Below are 17,021 nucleotides of genomic sequence, written 5' to 3'. Positions count from 1 at the left end.
AATTTCACATCCAGCCAAACTAAGCTTCATAAGTGAAGGAAAAATAAAGTTTTTTGTGAATAAGCAAGCAGTCAGAGATTTCATCACCACCAGGCCTGCTTTACAAGAGCTTCTGAAAGAACCACTACACATAGAAAGGAACAAACAGTATCAGCCTTTCTAAAAAAATTATCAAAAAGAGCATCAATATAATGAAGAATTTACATCAACTAATGGACAAAATAGCCAGCTAATATTAAATGGCATTATTAAACTCACATATATTATTATTAATTCTAAATTTAAATTGACTAAATCCCCCAATCCAAAGACAGACAGGCAATTTGAATAAATAACTAAAACCCATCAGTATGCTGCATCCAGACCCATCTCACATTCAAGGATACACAAAGACTTAAAACAAGGGATGGAGAAGGATTTACCAACCGAACAGAGAGCTAAAATAAATAAATAAAAAGCAGAAGTTACAATTAAGCAACAAAGATTAAAAGAAGCAAAGAAGGACATTATACAATGATAAAAGGATCAATGCAACAAGAAGAGCTAAAGATCCTAAATATATACGCACCCAATACGCACCCAATACAGGAATACCCAGACATACAAGACTTATAAAGAGACTTAGACTCCCACATAATAATAGTGAGAGACTTCAACATTAATATTAGACAAATCAGTGAGACGGAAAATTAACAACTATATCCAGGACTTGAACTCAGATCTGGAACAAGTAAATGTAATTAACATTTATAGAACTCTCCACTTTAAATATACAAAATATATACTCTTATCAGTACCATATCATATCAACTTAGAAGTTTAAATGAAATTTTGGTTGGCTCCTTGTTTGTTATTTTCTTCCCTCATTTTCTTTTACATCTTCATCAGTAAGGACAATTATAGGCATACCCATATTTAGATTGCATTCTAGCCCGGGCAATAAAGCAATACCCCCATCCTCTCTCCCCTCTTCCTCTTTCTCTTTCTTCCTCTTCTTTATTCTTTTTCTAAAAAAAAAAAAAAAAAAAAAAAAAAAAAAAAAAAAAAAAAGCAGAACTCAGTCTCAAAAATAAATTAAAAAAAAAAAAATATATATATATATATATATATATATATATATATATATATATATACACACACACCTTTCTAAATCCCAATGCCTGGCACTCTGGTCTAGGCTAAAATAATTTGTTTGTTTGTTTGCTTTTCAATAGGGTCTCACTCTTTCACCCGGGCTGGAGTGCAGTGGCATGATCATAGCTTACTGCAGCCTCAAAGTCCTGGAGCAATATTTCAAGAGATTGAGATTCTCCCACGTCAGCCTCCCAAGTAGCTAGGACAATAGCCACTTGACACCGTACCCTGCTATATAGTCATTTCTTACTTGAACTACTGTCCACATTCTGATGCTCTTGTTTCCCCTTGTCTAAAAAAAAAAAACAAAAACAAAATACAAAATTAGCCAGGCATGGTGGCACATGCCTGTAATCCCAGCTAGCTCGAAGACTGAGGCAGGAGAATCACTTGAACTCGGGAGGTGGAGGTTTCAGTGGGCCAAGATCATGCCACTGCACTCCAGCCTGGCAATGAGAGAGAAACTGCATCTCAAAAACAACAACAACAACAACAAAACAAAAGAATGACTAATACCAATTCTTCTCAAACTCTCTCAACAAAACTGAAGAGGAAGGAATACTTTCAGACTGATTTTACAAGACCAGCACTACCCTGATGCAAAAGCCATACAAGAACACCGTAAGAAAATCAAATGACAGGCAAATACCTCTGATGAATATAGGTGCAAACGTTTTCAATGAAATTTCAGCAAACGGACTCAACAGCATTGTAAAAAACATTATTTACCGCTGTCCTGGGCGTCTCCCGAAGATGGCGGAGGTGCAGGTCCCGGTGCTTGAGGGTCGAGGCCGCTTGGTGGCCATCAAGACAAAGCAGATGCTGCTGGGCCGAAAGGTGGTGGTTGTTCCCTGCGAGGGTATCAACATTTCTGGCAACTTCTACAGAAACAAGTTGAAGTACCCGGCTTTCCTCTGCAAGGGGGTGAACACCAACCCTTCCGGGGGCGCCCCTATCACTTCCGGGTCCCAGCCAAGTCTTCTGGCGGACCGTGCGAGTTAGGCTGCCCCACGAGACCCCGCGAGGCCCGGCCGCCAGGGACCGCCTCCAGGTGTTTGACGGCATCCACCCCACTGCAAGAAAAAGCGGATGGTGGTTCCTGCGGTCCTCAAGGTCCTGCGTCTGAAGCCTATAAGGAAGTTTGCCTGTCTGGGGCGCCTGGCTCACGAGGGTGGCTGAAAGTACCAGGCAGTGATGGCCATCCTGGAGGAGGAGGAAGGAGAAAGCCAAGATCCACTACCCAAAGCAGCAGCAGCTCAGGAGGCTGTGGGAACAAGCCGAGAAGAACGTGGAAAAGAAAACTGGCAAATACGCAGAGGTCCTCAAGACCCATGGACTCCTGGTCTGAGCCCAATAAAGACTGTTAATTCCTCATGCTTGGCCTGGCCTGCCTTCCTCCATCGTCGCCCTGGAATATGCGGGACCCAGGGGCAGCAGCAGTCCGGGTGCCACAGGCAGCCTGGGACGTAGGAAGCTCGGAGCGAGGAAACGGTCCAGTCACTGCCTGCCGGGGTTACTTGAAAGTGCTCAGAGAACTGCGCAGGTGTTATTTATCTATGACCAATAGGAAGAGCAACCAGTTACTATTAGCAAAGGGAGCCGGAGGACTTAATTGGAAGGGCCTTAGTTGTGAGTGGGGCGTCTATCTAACTTTCCACGTGGTCGTATACTATATTCTCTGCAGCTGTTAGAATGTGCAAGCGCTTGGGAACAGCATGAGCTTGCTGTTGTACAAAGGGTATTTATAGAAGCATAGACTGGGAAGATGGACAACTGTGAGGGGTTACAGGCAATGTCTGTGCCCCTCACCTGTGTTTTGTGATCAGAGTCAAATAAATTACTTGTAAAGAAAAAAAAATGTTTACCATGATCAAGAGGAATTTATCTCTGGGATGCAATTATGATTCCATATATACAAATCAATGTGATAAATCACATTACTAGAATGGAGGATAAAAGCCATATGATCATCTCAATAGATGCAGAAGAAGTATTTCACCACATGCAATATCCTTTCACGATAAAAACTCTCAGCAAATTAAACATAGAAGAAATGTATCTGAACACATTAAAAGTAATAGATGACAAGTCCACAATTAACATCATATTCAGTGGTGAAAAGGTGAAAGCTTTTCCTCTAAGGAAACAGATGAGGATGGTTACTCTCACAACTTCTATTCAACATAGTCCTAGAAGTGCTCACCAGAGAAGTAAGGTAAGAGAAAGAAAAGGTGTCTAAGGCCGGGCGTGGTGGCTCAAGCCTATAATCCCAGCACTTTGGGAGGCCGAGGCGGGTGGATCACGAGGTCAAGACATGGAGACCATCCTGGTCAACATGGTGAAACCCCGTCTCTACTAAAAATACAAAACATTAGGTGGGCATGGTGGCACGTGCCTGTAATCCCAGCTACTCAGGAGGCTGAGGCAGGAGAATTGCCTGAACCCAGGAGGCGGAGGTTGCGGTGAGCCGAGATCGCGCCATTGCACTCCAGCCTGGGTAACAAGAGCGAAACTCCCTCTCAAAAAAAAAAAAAAAAAAAAAAAAAATTCCATCAAAGATAAGCCCAGGACCAGATGGCTTCAAGGCTGAGTTCTACAAAACATTTAAAGAATAACTAATACTGGCCGGACGCGTTGGTTCATGTCTAATCCCAGCACTTTGGGAGGCTGAAGGGAGTGAATTACCTGAGCTCAGGAGCTTGTGACCCCGTTTTCCCAAAATGGTGAAACCCCGTCTCTACTAAAAATACAAAATTAGCCAGGCATGGTGGCACATGCCTGTAATCCCAGCTAGCTCGAAGACTGAGGCAGGAGAATCATTTGAACTCAGGAGGTGGAGGTTTCAGTGGGCCAAGATCATGCCACTGCACTCCAGCCTGGCAACGAGAGAGAAACTGCATCTCAAAAACAACAACAACAAAACAAAAGAATGACTAATACCAATTCTTCTCAAACTCTCTCAATAAAACTGAAGAGGAAGGAATACTTGGAATGATTTTACAAGACCAGCGCTACCCTGATGCATAAGCCATACAAGAACACTATAAGAAAATCAAATGACAGGCAAATACCTCTGATGAATATAGGTGCAAACGTTTTCAATGAAATTTCAGCAAACGGACTCAACAGCATTGTAAAAAACATTATTTACCGCTGTCCCGGGCGTGTCCCGAAGATGGCGGAGGTGCAGGTCCCGGTGCTTGAGGGTCGAGGCCGCTTGGCGGCCATCAAGGCAAAGCAGATGCTGCTGGGCCGGAAGGTGGTGGTTGTTCCCTGCGAGGGTATCAACCTTTCTGGCAACTTCTACAGAAACAAGTTGAAGTACCTGGCTTTCCTCCGCAAGGGGGTGAACACCAACCCTTCCGGGGGCGCCCCTATCACTTCCGGGTCCCAGCCAAGTCTTCTGGCGGACCGTGCGAGTTAGGCTGCCCCACAAGACCCCGCGAGGCCCGGCCGCCAGGGACCGACTCTGACCGCCTCCAGGTGTTTGACGGCATCCACCCCACTGCAAGAAAAAGCGGGTGGTGGTTCCTGCGGTCCTCAAGGTCCTGCGTCTGAAGCCTATAAGGAAGTTTGCCTGTCTGGGGCGCCTGGCTCACGAGGGTGGCTGGAAGTACCAGGCAGTGACGGCCATCCTGGAGGAGGAGGAAGGAGAAAGCCAAGATCCACTACCCGAAGCAGCAGCAGCTCAGGAGGCTGTGGGAACAAGCCGAGAAGAACGTGGAAAAGAAAACTGGCAAATACGCAGAGGTCCTCAAGACCCATGGACTCCTGGTCTGAGCCCAATAAAGACTTAATTCCTCATGCTTGGCCTGGCCTGCCTTCCTCCATCGTCGCCCTGGAATATGCGGGACCCAGGGGCAGCAGCAGTCCGGGTGCCACAGGCAGCCTGGGACGTAGGAAGCTCGGAGCGAGGAAACGGTCCAGTCACTGCCTGCCGGGGTTACTTGAAAGTGCTCAGAGAATTGCGCAGGTGTTATTTATCTATGACCAATAGGAAGAGCAACCAGTTACTATTAGCAAAGGGAGCCGGAGGACTTAATTGGAAGGGCCTTAGTTGTGAGTGGGGCGTCTATCTAACTTTCCACGTGGTCGTATACTATATTCTCTGCAGCTGTTAGAATGTGCAAGCGCTTGGGAACAGCATGAGCTTGCTGTTGTACAAAGGGTATTTATAGAAGCATAGACTGGGAAGTTGGACAACTGTGAGGGGTTACAGGCAATGTCTGTGCCCCTCACCTGTGTTTTGTGATCAGAGTCAAATAAATTACTTGTAAAGAAAAAAAAAAAAGATTATTTACCATGATCAAGAGGAATTTATCTCTGAGATGCAATTATGATTCCATATATACAAATCAATAAATGTGATAAATCACATTACTAGAATGGAGGATAAAAGCCATATGATCATCTCAATAGATGCAGAAGAAGTATTTCACCACACGCAATATCCTCTCACAATAAAACTCTCAGCAAATTAAACATAGAAGAAATGTATCTGAACACATTAAAAGTAATAGATGACAAGTCCACAATTAACATCATATTCAATTGTGAAAAGGTGAAAGCTTTTCCTCTAAGGAAACAGATGAGGATGGTTACTCTCACAACTTCTATTCAACATAGTCCTAGAAGTGCTCACCAGAGAAGTAAGGTAAGAGAAAGAAAAGGTGTCCAAGGCCAGGCGTGGTGGCTCAAGCCTGTAATCCCAGCACTTTGGGAGGCCGAGGCAGGTGGATCACGAGGTCAAGACATGGAGACCATCCTGGTCAACATGGTGAAACCCCGTCTCTACTAAAAATACAAAACATTAGCTGGGCATAGTGGCACGTGCCTGTAATCCCAGCTACTCGGGAGGCTGAGGCAGGAGAATTGCCTGAACCCAGGAGGCGGAGGTTGCGGTGAGCCAAGATCGCGCCATTGCACTCTAGCCTGGGTAACAAGAGCGAAACTCTGTCTCAAAAAAAAAAAAAAAAGAAAGAAAGAAAAGGTGTCCAAAACAAAGAGAAGTTAAATTGTTTCTATTTACAGATGACATAATCTTATATATAAAAAATCCCAAAGACTCAACCAAAAAATTGTTAGAAATAGTAAGTTCAGTAAACCTCCAGGTTATAAAATCAACATACAAAAATCAATAATATTTCTATACACTACCAACAACCTATCCAAAAAGAAAGCAAGCAAACAATCCCATTTATGATAACATAATAAAGCTATAGCAATAAAATTAAAAAAAAAAAAGAAAGTATAGTACTGGTATCAAGATAGACAGATAGATCAATGATGCAGAACAAACAGCCCCAAAATTGACCAACACATTTACTTTCAGTTGATTTTTTTTTTACAAAGGTGCAGAAGTAACTTGATGGAGAATCAGTTTTCTCCCAAATGATGCTGGGCAAATTGTATAACAACATGCAAAGCACCACTGTTGATAGATATCGTCATTGAAGTCTTTTCAGTGGCAGTACCATGGCTGCTTTTTGGACATTAATATTGCTGTCTGCCACTCCTGCTGGATCATCTATCCACCGTCACTAGGGCACCATGAAAGCTTCTAGTTCTCTGCCAAGTGCAGGATTGCCAGTCTTCCTTAGGATTTCTGCAAGAAGCAAAGGAAAGATACACCCACTATAGAAGAGGTAAAAACTCTAAGCCAAATTTACAAGTAAAAAACTAACAACTCCATTAAAAAGTAGGCAAAGGATATGAACAGGCAGTTCTCAAAAAAAAAAAAAAAAGACATACATGTGGCCAACAAACATATGAAATAGAAGCTCAACATCTCTGATAGAGAAATGCAAATCAAAACCACAATGAAATATCATCTCACGCCAGTCAGAATGGTGATTATTAAAAAGTCAAGAAACAATGGATACTGGCAAGGTTGAAGAGAAATAGAAATGCATTTATGCTGTTGCTGGGGATGAAAAGTAGTTCAGCCATTGTGGAAGAGAGTGTGGCAATTCCTCAAAGATTTAGAACCGGAAATACCATTTGACCCAGCAATCCCATTACTGGGTATATACACAAAGGAATACAAATCATTCTATATGAAGATACATGCACACATATGTTAATTGCAGCACTATTCATAATAGCAAAGACATGGAAACAACCTAAATGCCCATCAATGATAGACTGGATAAAGAAAATGTGGTATATATACACACCATGGAATACTATGCAGCCATAATGGGGAATGAGATCATGTCCTTTGTAGGACATGGGTGAAGCTGGAAGCCATTGTCTTCCGCAGAAAACCAAACACCACATGTTCTCACTTATAAGTGGGAGCTGAGCAATGAGAACACATGGACACAGGGAAGGGAACATACCCTGGGGCTTGTTGAGGGAGTGCAGTGGAGGGGAAGAGGATTAGAGAAAAGAGCTGATGCTGCTGGTCTGAATACCTAGTGATGGGTTGGTAGGTACAGAAAACCACCATGGCATACATTTACCTAAATAACAAACCTGCACATTCTGCACATGCATCCTGGAATTTAAAAAGTAAAATAAAGTGGATATAAACACCACTGCTGAATTGCCTCTGGGCTGCTATTTGGAGTCCAGTGCCTATGGGGTGAACCCGCTCTGCAAGGAGCAGAACCTGTGCTACTGCTGTATACTGCCGCTTCGATAGAAGTTGCTGTTTAAAAAAAAAAAAAAACAAACAAACAAACTCAGGTGTCTGTAGGAATCAGGCAAGTGACACCAGTAAGTGAGACAAACATGGAGGGAACAAACTGGTAAGTTCCCTGTGGCCCAATCATCAAGTATTTCAAAAAAGGCTGAAAATCCGTATTTTTATGTAAAATCCCACAATGTTTAAGTGTTGGCAACCAAGTCAACGTATTTTAAAACCGTCCAGGATCAGTGGACAAACTACAAATGTGTCTTGGGAAACCAACCTTCCTGGTCTGCATTTTGAGACAGGAGAAGATGAAAAGCAAACAAAATCCCGAGCCGTTTCTCCGTTTCCTGGCTCTCACCTAGACACTCCATGTGACAGACAGACTTCCTCTTGCCTCCAGAAACAGTCCAAGTCCTCCTCTCTAGGTGGAGGGAGACAGCTCAGCCTGCTTGCCCAGCTGCTCTGAATCATCACCCTTACTGTACCCTTAAACCAAAATTCTGCTTCTCATTCTCATTTCCTAACCTTGCACATCCTTCAGGGTTCAATTTATGCCATGTATTCTAGAAATGTTGCCTGAATTCCCAAATCCAAGTCCCTAATACTTCCTGTATATTCCAGTCCTAGCATCTATCAAACTGTTTCCATTGTGTTTTTATTCATCGATCTCCCCCAGGATCTTGTAATAGAGCAGGATGGTGTCTTGGATACCACTGATCTCCATTACCTGATCCAGGGTCTGGTAAAGAAATATTTATGAAATGAGTGAATAAACACATGTATCCTAGCTCTTTATTCTCACTTAGCTAGTCTTCTTTCCTAGGCTTTCCCTTCAAAGGTGGAGATGCAGGCTTGGCCAGGCACAGTGGGTCATGCCTGTAATCCTAGCACTTTGGGAGGACAGGGTGGGAGGATTGCTTGTGCCAGGGGTTTGAGACCAGCCTGGGCAACATGACAAAACCCCGTATCTACAAAAAATACCAAACAAATACGTGTTTGTGCGTGCCAATAATCCCAGCTACTCGAGAGGCTGAGGTGATCACATGAGCCCAGGAAGTTGAAGCTGAAGTGAGCTGTCATTCATGCTACTGCACTCCAGCCTGGGTGACAGAGTGAGACCCTTTCTTAAAAAAAAAAAAAAAAAAAAAAAAAAGTGAAAGATGCAGCAGCCTTCAAGATAGTATCCCACGTGGAATTTTCACTTAAGAAAAAAACTGTAGCTTTTTAAAAAAAATCACGTCTTTTAAAACTACATTTTCAGCTACTCTGGGCACACTGCCTATGGGGTAGCTCTGTTCCACAAGGAGCAGGGAAAAAAAAGATAAAATATATTTCCATAGTCACAGTGTGGTGGTTCACACCTGTAATTCCAGCACTTTGGGAGGCCAAACTGGGCAGATCATGAGGTCAGAAGGTTGAGACCATGCTGGCTAACACAGTGAAACCCCGTCTCTACTAAAAATACAAAAAAATTAGATGGGTGTGGTGGCAGGTGCCTGTAGTCCAGGTGACTCGGGAGGCTGAGGCAAGAGAATTGCTTGAACCCAGGAAGCAGAGGTTGCAGTGAGCAGCCATTGCACTCCAGCCTGGGCAACAGAGAGACTCCGTCTCAAAAAAAAAAAAAAAAAAAAAAAAAAAAAGAAAAGAAAAAGAAGTAAACAGAACAAAACATGAAAATCCCATATTAATTCCTCTTTTTTTTTCACTCCACTGTCAACAGTTTGGTGAGCAACTTTTCCTTCCATTTTCTACACATTTCTATACTTTATATACATATATGTACATATATACACATGTAGCTTCTTACTTTAAACATACATGAGATAATACTATAGAATGTTCTGCCTCTTGCTTATTTACCTTGCTTGGTAAAACTCTACCTGTAGTCATACATATATATATATATATATATATATATATATATATATATTTTTTTTTTTTTTTTTTTTTTTTTTTTTGAGATGGAGTCTTTCTCTGTTCCACAGGCTGGAGTGTAGTGGCACAATCTCAGCTCACTGCAACCTCCGTCTCCCAGGTTCAAGCAATTCTCCCTGCCTCAGCCTCCTGAATAGCTGGGATTACAGGTGGCCACCAGCACACCAGCTAATTTTTGTAGTTTTAGTAGAGACAAAGTTTTGCCATGTTGGCCAGGCTGGTCTTGAACTCCTGACCTCAGGTGATCCACCCACCTTGGCCTCCCAAAGTGCTGAGATTACAGGCATGAGCCACCGTGCCTGGCCAATTGAGATATCTTTACCTCAATCTTTTTAATGGCTATATAGAATTCTATAAAAGACATACATACCATGTTTTATTTAACCACTCCTCAATTGAGGATATTTAAGCCATTGACTTTCATTTTCCAAGTCACATTTCTGTGTTTTAAATTTTCCTATAAATATGTAATACTTTTTATGGCAAAAGAGAGAGAGAGAGAGAGAGAAAAGAAAGTTTCAAAATAAGCAAAAATGCCAGGAGCAGTGGCTCACACCTGTAATCCCAGCACTTTGGGAGGCCAAGGCGGGCAGATCACAAGGTCAGGAGATCAAGGCCATCCTGGCCAATGTGGTGAAACTTGTCTCTACTAAAATACAAAAAATTAGCCAGGCATGGTGGCACACCCCTGTAGTCCCAGCTACTCAGGGGGCTGAGGTAGGGGAATCACTTGAACCCGGGAGGTGGAGATTGCAGTGAGCCGAGATCACGCCACTGCACTCCAGCCTGGTGACAGAGCAAGACTCCCACTCAAAAAAAAAAAAAAGCAAAAATACCATTTCTCAAGAGCTGGCACTGTGGTGTTCCTCACGCATTGGAAGTGCCACAGTCTCTGGCCCTCAGGATTTCAGCCATGTCCTCGGTACCTTTTCCTCTGCAGGCAAGTCATTTGGAATAATGGCTTCACACCGCTCAGCTGGAGCTCACAAGACTCTCCAGCTGTAAAGGCCTAGAGCTGCATGTGAATTTTGAGAGCACTCAGCTCCTTGTACTCCACCTTGTCATTTGTAAACAAGTTAATAACAATCGCACTATGGGGTTGCTATGTACAGAGAAGGCTGAAGTAGAAGGCAGTCCTGAGGGGTGGGGGTGGGGGAGTGGGGTGCTCTATATAATCAGACATTTCCCAAGAAAACTAGAAGCCATAGAAGAAAAGAGTAAGAATCTCCTTTCTTTTTTCTCTCTTCACAGATTTTTGATGTCAGGGTATGCAAGAATCATAGTCACCTGGGTGTTTGTTAAAGATATATTCTAGGAAAGAAGTCATTATATGAGAAAGATAATTGCATACACGTTTATAGCAGCACAATTCGCAGTTGCAAAAACATAGAACAAGCCCAAAATGCCCATCAATCAACAAGTGGATAAAGAAACTGTGGTGTATATGTGATGGAATACTACTCAGCCATAAAGAGGAATGAATTAATGGCATTCACAGCAACCTGGATGGGATTGGAGACTATTATTCTAAGTGAAGTAATTCAAGAATGGAAGACCAAATATCATATGTTCTGACTCACAAGTGGGAGCTAAGCTATGAGGGTGCAAAGGCATAAGAATGATATGATGGACTCTGGGGACTCTGGAGGAAAGAGTAGGAAGAGGGTGAGCAATAAAAGGCTTCAAATTGGGTTATGCATACAATGCCTGGGTGATGGGTACACCAAAATCTCACAAATCACTAGACCACTAAAGAACTTACTCGTGTAACCAGATAACACTTGTTTCCCCCAAAATCCTATGGGGAAAAAAAATACGTTCTAGGTCTCACCTACAAAGGTTTCTATGTCGTTGGTTTAAGTGGGTCCCAGGAATCTGCATGTTAAGCAGGTGATGGTTCAGGTGGGGGAGTCCATGCCCCACTCTGGAGAAGCACTGGTCCTTTGAAGCTACAGAGCTGGCCACAACAAGAGCAATTCTGCCTGTTGTAGTGATGCCCACATAACTGCTGGGAAGGAGGAAAAGCAGGCTCAGTTTGGTGGCTCCCACCTGTAATCCCAGCACTTTGGGAGGCCAAGGCAGGAGGATCACTTAAGCCCTGGAGTTGGAGACCGGCTCAAGTAACACAGCAAGACACCATCTCTGCTAAAAAAAAAAAAAAAAAAAAAAAAAAAAAAAAAAAAAAAAAAAAGAAAGAAAGAAAAGAAAGAAAGAAAAAAGAAAAAAACATAAAATAGCTGGGCATGGCAGTGTGTGCCTGCAGTCCCAGCTACTGGGGAGGCTGAGGTGGGAGGCTCACTTTAAGACCAGGAGCTCAAGGCTGCAGTGATCCATGACTGCACCGTTGCACTCCAGTTTGACTGACATAGCAAGAGTCTGTCTCAAAAAAAAAAAAAAAAAAAAAAAAAAGATGAGGAAAAGCAGGGTCCAGCTCTTGTTTTGGTCCCATCCTTGTGACTTCACAAGGGAGGGCCTAAATATATTCAGAAATGTAACACTGAAAGACAGTTAATTTTGAGCAAACACAGAATATGTAACCTAGGAAAGAATAAAGACCCTGAAAACTGTGACCTAACGCTAGGAAGATCTTAGGGATGGTTTCATGAAACAGCTGAAACAAGATACCAGGCTGCTGCTGCTCGTTGTTTGTGCCTGTCAAAGTTTTAGTGTTGAGCACCATAAATTTATTTGGCCTATATTTGGTTATGTTGCATTCTTTTATTTATTCAGTTAGCCAACTCTGCTTACCATGTAATAAGACTTCAAAAGCACTTTTTCTACCAGAATGGGCATAATTTAAATAGGATGGTCAGCTTTTAGACAGGCATACATTATATATACAGACCTCAAGAAAAAAACGGTGCTTCCTTATGTCACTGGTTCATTAAAGAAACAATTATTGAATACTTTTTGTCTCTGGTGCACATTTTTGTAAGATTACCTTGAGTCCTAGCTCAAATGTCATCTCTCTATCAAGCTTTTTCCAAAGCTCTCGGGCAGAATGACTCTTTGAAAACTATATGTAAATAAATATATATATTTACCTATTTATAGTTTATCTTGCCTGGTGTCAAAAAAAAAAGAATTTAGACTGATGTTACATATTATACAACTGAGTGATTTTATGGCTGGAAGGAGTTTATTATACCACTAATCTTGACATAATAAAAGTCACTATTTACCTATCTGCCTCCCCACGTATATCACAAACTTCATGAGGGAGATTGTATCTTATTCATTATTGAATCCCAGCACATGTAGGTGTTCAGAAATGAATACAAACACACATATATGAGCAAACACCAAGTGAAGTTTATCTTTCAAAGTAGTACTTTGGGAAAGAGTAAATTTTTCAATAATACCAACACTGCATAAAATTCCTTTCAAATTTGAAATTATCTTCAGAACAAGTTCCAAAAGCACACAAGAGAACAAGAAATATTATTTTAACTTGCTCTTTCATTTTTCCCCAAAATATTTTATTTTCCAGAATTGATTATAAATTTATTTAGGTAGTTTCCAAAAGTCAAATTCCTTCTCAAAGGATGATGAATCGCCAGAGTGAAGGTACAAATCTCACTGTAGATGGCCTCTAAATATTTTAGTCTTGTCCTGTCACAGTGATTCCACCCCTGTTCCTTACCCAGACCCCTCAAATTACTTAGATTTAAAAATTTTAATTCAAGCCCCAGCTCTGACAGTTGTTACTGGTTTAAATGTGGGCAAATTATCTGAGTTGCCTGAGCCTCAGTTTTCTCATCTGTGAAATAGGGAAAATAAGAACTAATGTATTTTTATCATTGTGCTAACTATTTTTAATTAATTAATTAATTTCAACTGACAATTAAAATTGTATTATTAGTAATATTATTTGTGATTGACAGATCATAATTGTATACATTTATGGGATACAATGTGATGCTTCAATATATGTATATTATGTAGTATGATAAATCAAGCCAAATAACATAACCCTCACCTCACCTATCATTTTTATGGTGATACATTTGAAATTTACTCTTAGTTATTTTGAAATATAAAATACATTGTTATTGACTATAGTCAATAGTGCAATAGATCTCAAAGCCTATTCCTCCTGTCTGAAACTTTGTATTTTTTTCTTTTTTTGTTGTTGAAACTTTGTATTTTGTGACCAACATCTCCCAATTTCCTCCCTATCCATCTCCCTAGCCTCTGGTAATCAACATTCTACTCTCTACTTCTCTGAGTTTGACTTTTTTAGGTATTTGTCTTTCTGTATCTGGTTTATTTCACTTAGCATAATGTCCTCCAGATTTATCCATCTTGTCACGAATGACGGAATTTATCCCGTTTAGGTGGAATAGTATTCTATGGTTCGTATAGATCACATTTTCTTGATCCATTCATCTGTTGATGAACACTTAAGTTGATTCTACATTTGGGATTGTGAAGAATTCTGTAATGAACGTGACAGCACAAATATTCCTTCAACATATTGATTTCAGCGATCCACGCTCACTGGGGTGATCCACACTACTAGAAACATGCCCAGGAAATGTTTTTGCCCTTAACAGTTTCTTCTCAATTCTTCTCTTTTAATGCAGAATAAGAAAACCCCGGAGGAGAGTGCTGAGGATGAGATTTACGGAGGAGGCTAGCGCTCCCTCTAGGGGCCAAAACAAAGAATGCTCAACAATGTAGCACTGGCTGTGAAGGCAAATTTTTCTTTATTTTTTTAAAAATAGAGACGGAGTCTTGCTCTGCCACCCACGCTGGAATGCAGTGGCACAGTCGTACTCCCTGCAACCCGGAACTCCTGGGAATAGCTAGAACTAAAGAGCCGCACAACCCATGACTGCCTAACTTTTAAATTTTTTTGTAGAGACGGCATCTCACTGCGTTGCCCAGGTTGGTGTTGAACTCCTGGCCTCAAGCAATTCTCCCACTTCAGCCTCCCAAAATGTTGGGATTACAGATGTGAGCCATTGCACTTGCAAATCTCTTTTTTAAGAAGACATTTGTTGATGTTATAAGATACGGCAACTTCACCAGAAGGACCTCACAGAGTGACAGATGAAACAACACTCCTTTGCTCACACAGTCATTCAGTAAACCTCAAGTATCTATTATATACCAGGCATTGTGTATAGAACAGGACACTTGGATGTTGAAGTTGATGTTGCTGTTTAAAAAAATCAGTCTTAGGATGTACACTCATAGTCGCTGTCCCTCTACATGTTGTACATTAAATTTTAATGGGAGTTTACAATTAAATTGAACCTCAAAGGCATCTGCCCAATATATTCCTGAAATTCTCAAATTACATAAATCTTTCTAATGATCAAGATCACGACAGAAGATTTTGGTTTTTGTTATTAAATATTTAAATACATACATGTTTAAAGTTCTGTACAAGCTACTTTCTAAGGAAGTCTTGGGAGAATGCAAATTTTCAAATTATTTTTAGGATGTAATTCTACAGAAAAAGCAGATGCGTTTGTCATAGGATTCCTCAATTTATGCCCATTTTCTGTTCATTGCACCTGGAGACCAAAGCCAGATGAAAGAAATAAGAAGCATGAGCAGCAGCAGATGAAGAGAAATTATAAAGTTCTTTATTTGGATGTTGGGCATTGCCTTAGTCCATCTGGCCTGCTGTTTAAAAACATCATAAACTGGGTGGCTTCCAAACAATGAAAATTTATTTCTCACAGTTCTGGAGGCTGGGAAGTACAAAATCAAGATGTCTGATGAGGGTCTGCTTTCTAATTCATAGATGGCATCTTCTCACTTTGCCCTTGCATGGTAGAAGGGGCAAAGCAGCTGTCTGGGGCCTTTTTTACAAGGACACTAGTCCCATTCATGAGGACTCTGCCCTTGTAGTCTAATGACTTCCCAGTTGCCTCACCTCCTAATACCACCACAATAATGGTTAGGTTTCAACATGCGAATTTGAAGGAGACATATTCAGACCATAACAGATGTTGTCTTCATATGATAATGATAGTAAAAGTTCAGTTAAGCATGCTGAGAGCTGACAGTAAGTTTTACCATAGTTTATACAAATGCTGATGAGTATGAAAACATAAAATAATCCAAGTAAAAATTTAATTCACCTCAAATGCCCACCTATCAGTAGTGATCATTTGCTTCTTAAATGCCAGCTTTCACTCCCCCTTCTAATAGTGTTACAGTTGCTCTTGAGGAAACACCTCTTCTTACCCATTCTCTGTTCATGTGGTTTAAGTGGGGTTAGCTTTACCACCAGAGCAGAGTTGATCATGTGACCCAGAGCTAACCAATCAGAGCATCAGTCACATACTGTTGACCTCCCCAATTGGTGCAGAATGTGTACATTCTTGGGATATGCTGAGACAAGTAAGAGAGAAATGAGAAAGGAACTCTTCTGCATCTTGAAACTACAGCCTCAGGGAGGCTACCAGACGGAAAACATCAACCTGAGAGTAAAACCAGAGCAAAGCGAATCAGAAATGAAAAACGAATTTGGAGAGTGGTCTGAATAAAATCCAACACCAAGATCCAGCTGAGATTGAAGCTAATTCTATCCCAGGACTTTGAGATTATTATGTGACCCAATAATTAATTTTCAGAAGCCAATTTTCTGTCATTTGCAACCATAAGTGTCCTGACTACTGTAATTTCCGTTCTTCATCAGCTCTAAGCCTTTGGTTGCTCCTGTTTCAGATCCCAGCCACCCTACACCTAGCCCATTCTGTTTTCAACCTAAACTCAAACTGTGACTAAGAAAATGGTATATTCCTAAAACACATAGCTTTGTTTATAATAAGAGTAGTATCTTTGAAAGTAAATTCGATTAGTAAGCTCATAATTAGCTGAATAAACTTCACTTCTGCTAGCTATGTGCTTTATGGGCAAAACTAATGACAGACTAATCTGACCTGAAATTCAATTTGACTTCTGAGTAAATGGTAGATAAAGTATGATAAGATATATAAACTATTAACAGAATGATCGTCATATGTTTTGGGGTGTGTGTGTGTGTGTGTGTGTGTGTGTGTGTGTGAGAGAGAGAGAGAGAGAGAGAGTTAGTTTAAAAGTTTGCAATATGATCAAGATTACCCAAGAATAATTGGATTTGGGCTCAGAACAAGGTCTTAAAATGATACTACAAAAACATCAGATTTCTTCTTTGAAATCTGAAAGACATCATGAAAGACATCGAGACACTTTGAAGAGTTTTAATTCTAGAAATAAGGAAACTAATCGTTGTAAAGATTTCCAGAATAACCACAGAAGTTGGCTATCACTTTGTCTTTCTTCCTTTTTCCTTCTTTCTTCAACAAGCATTTAT

General features: G+C 41.0%; 2 pseudogenes; both read left to right on the top strand.

Annotated features, from left to right (window-relative positions):
- The first annotated feature begins 1,880 nt into the window (after nucleotides 1-1,880).
- LOC101040670 (large ribosomal subunit protein uL13 pseudogene) lies at nucleotides 1,881-2,482 on the top strand (annotated as a pseudogene).
- Nucleotides 2,483-4,291: 1,809 nt separating this feature from the next.
- LOC120362217 (large ribosomal subunit protein uL13 pseudogene) lies at nucleotides 4,292-4,922 on the top strand (annotated as a pseudogene).
- The last annotated feature ends 12,099 nt before the right edge of the window (nucleotides 4,923-17,021 follow it).

This window comes from Saimiri boliviensis, chromosome 15 (genome assembly GCF_048565385.1).
Source record: "Saimiri boliviensis isolate mSaiBol1 chromosome 15, mSaiBol1.pri, whole genome shotgun sequence".
Classification (NCBI taxonomy): Eukaryota; Metazoa; Chordata; class Mammalia; order Primates; family Cebidae; genus Saimiri; species Saimiri boliviensis.
The sequence above is the reverse complement of the archived record's forward strand: the minus strand, read 5'-3'. Positions and strand labels throughout refer to the sequence as shown.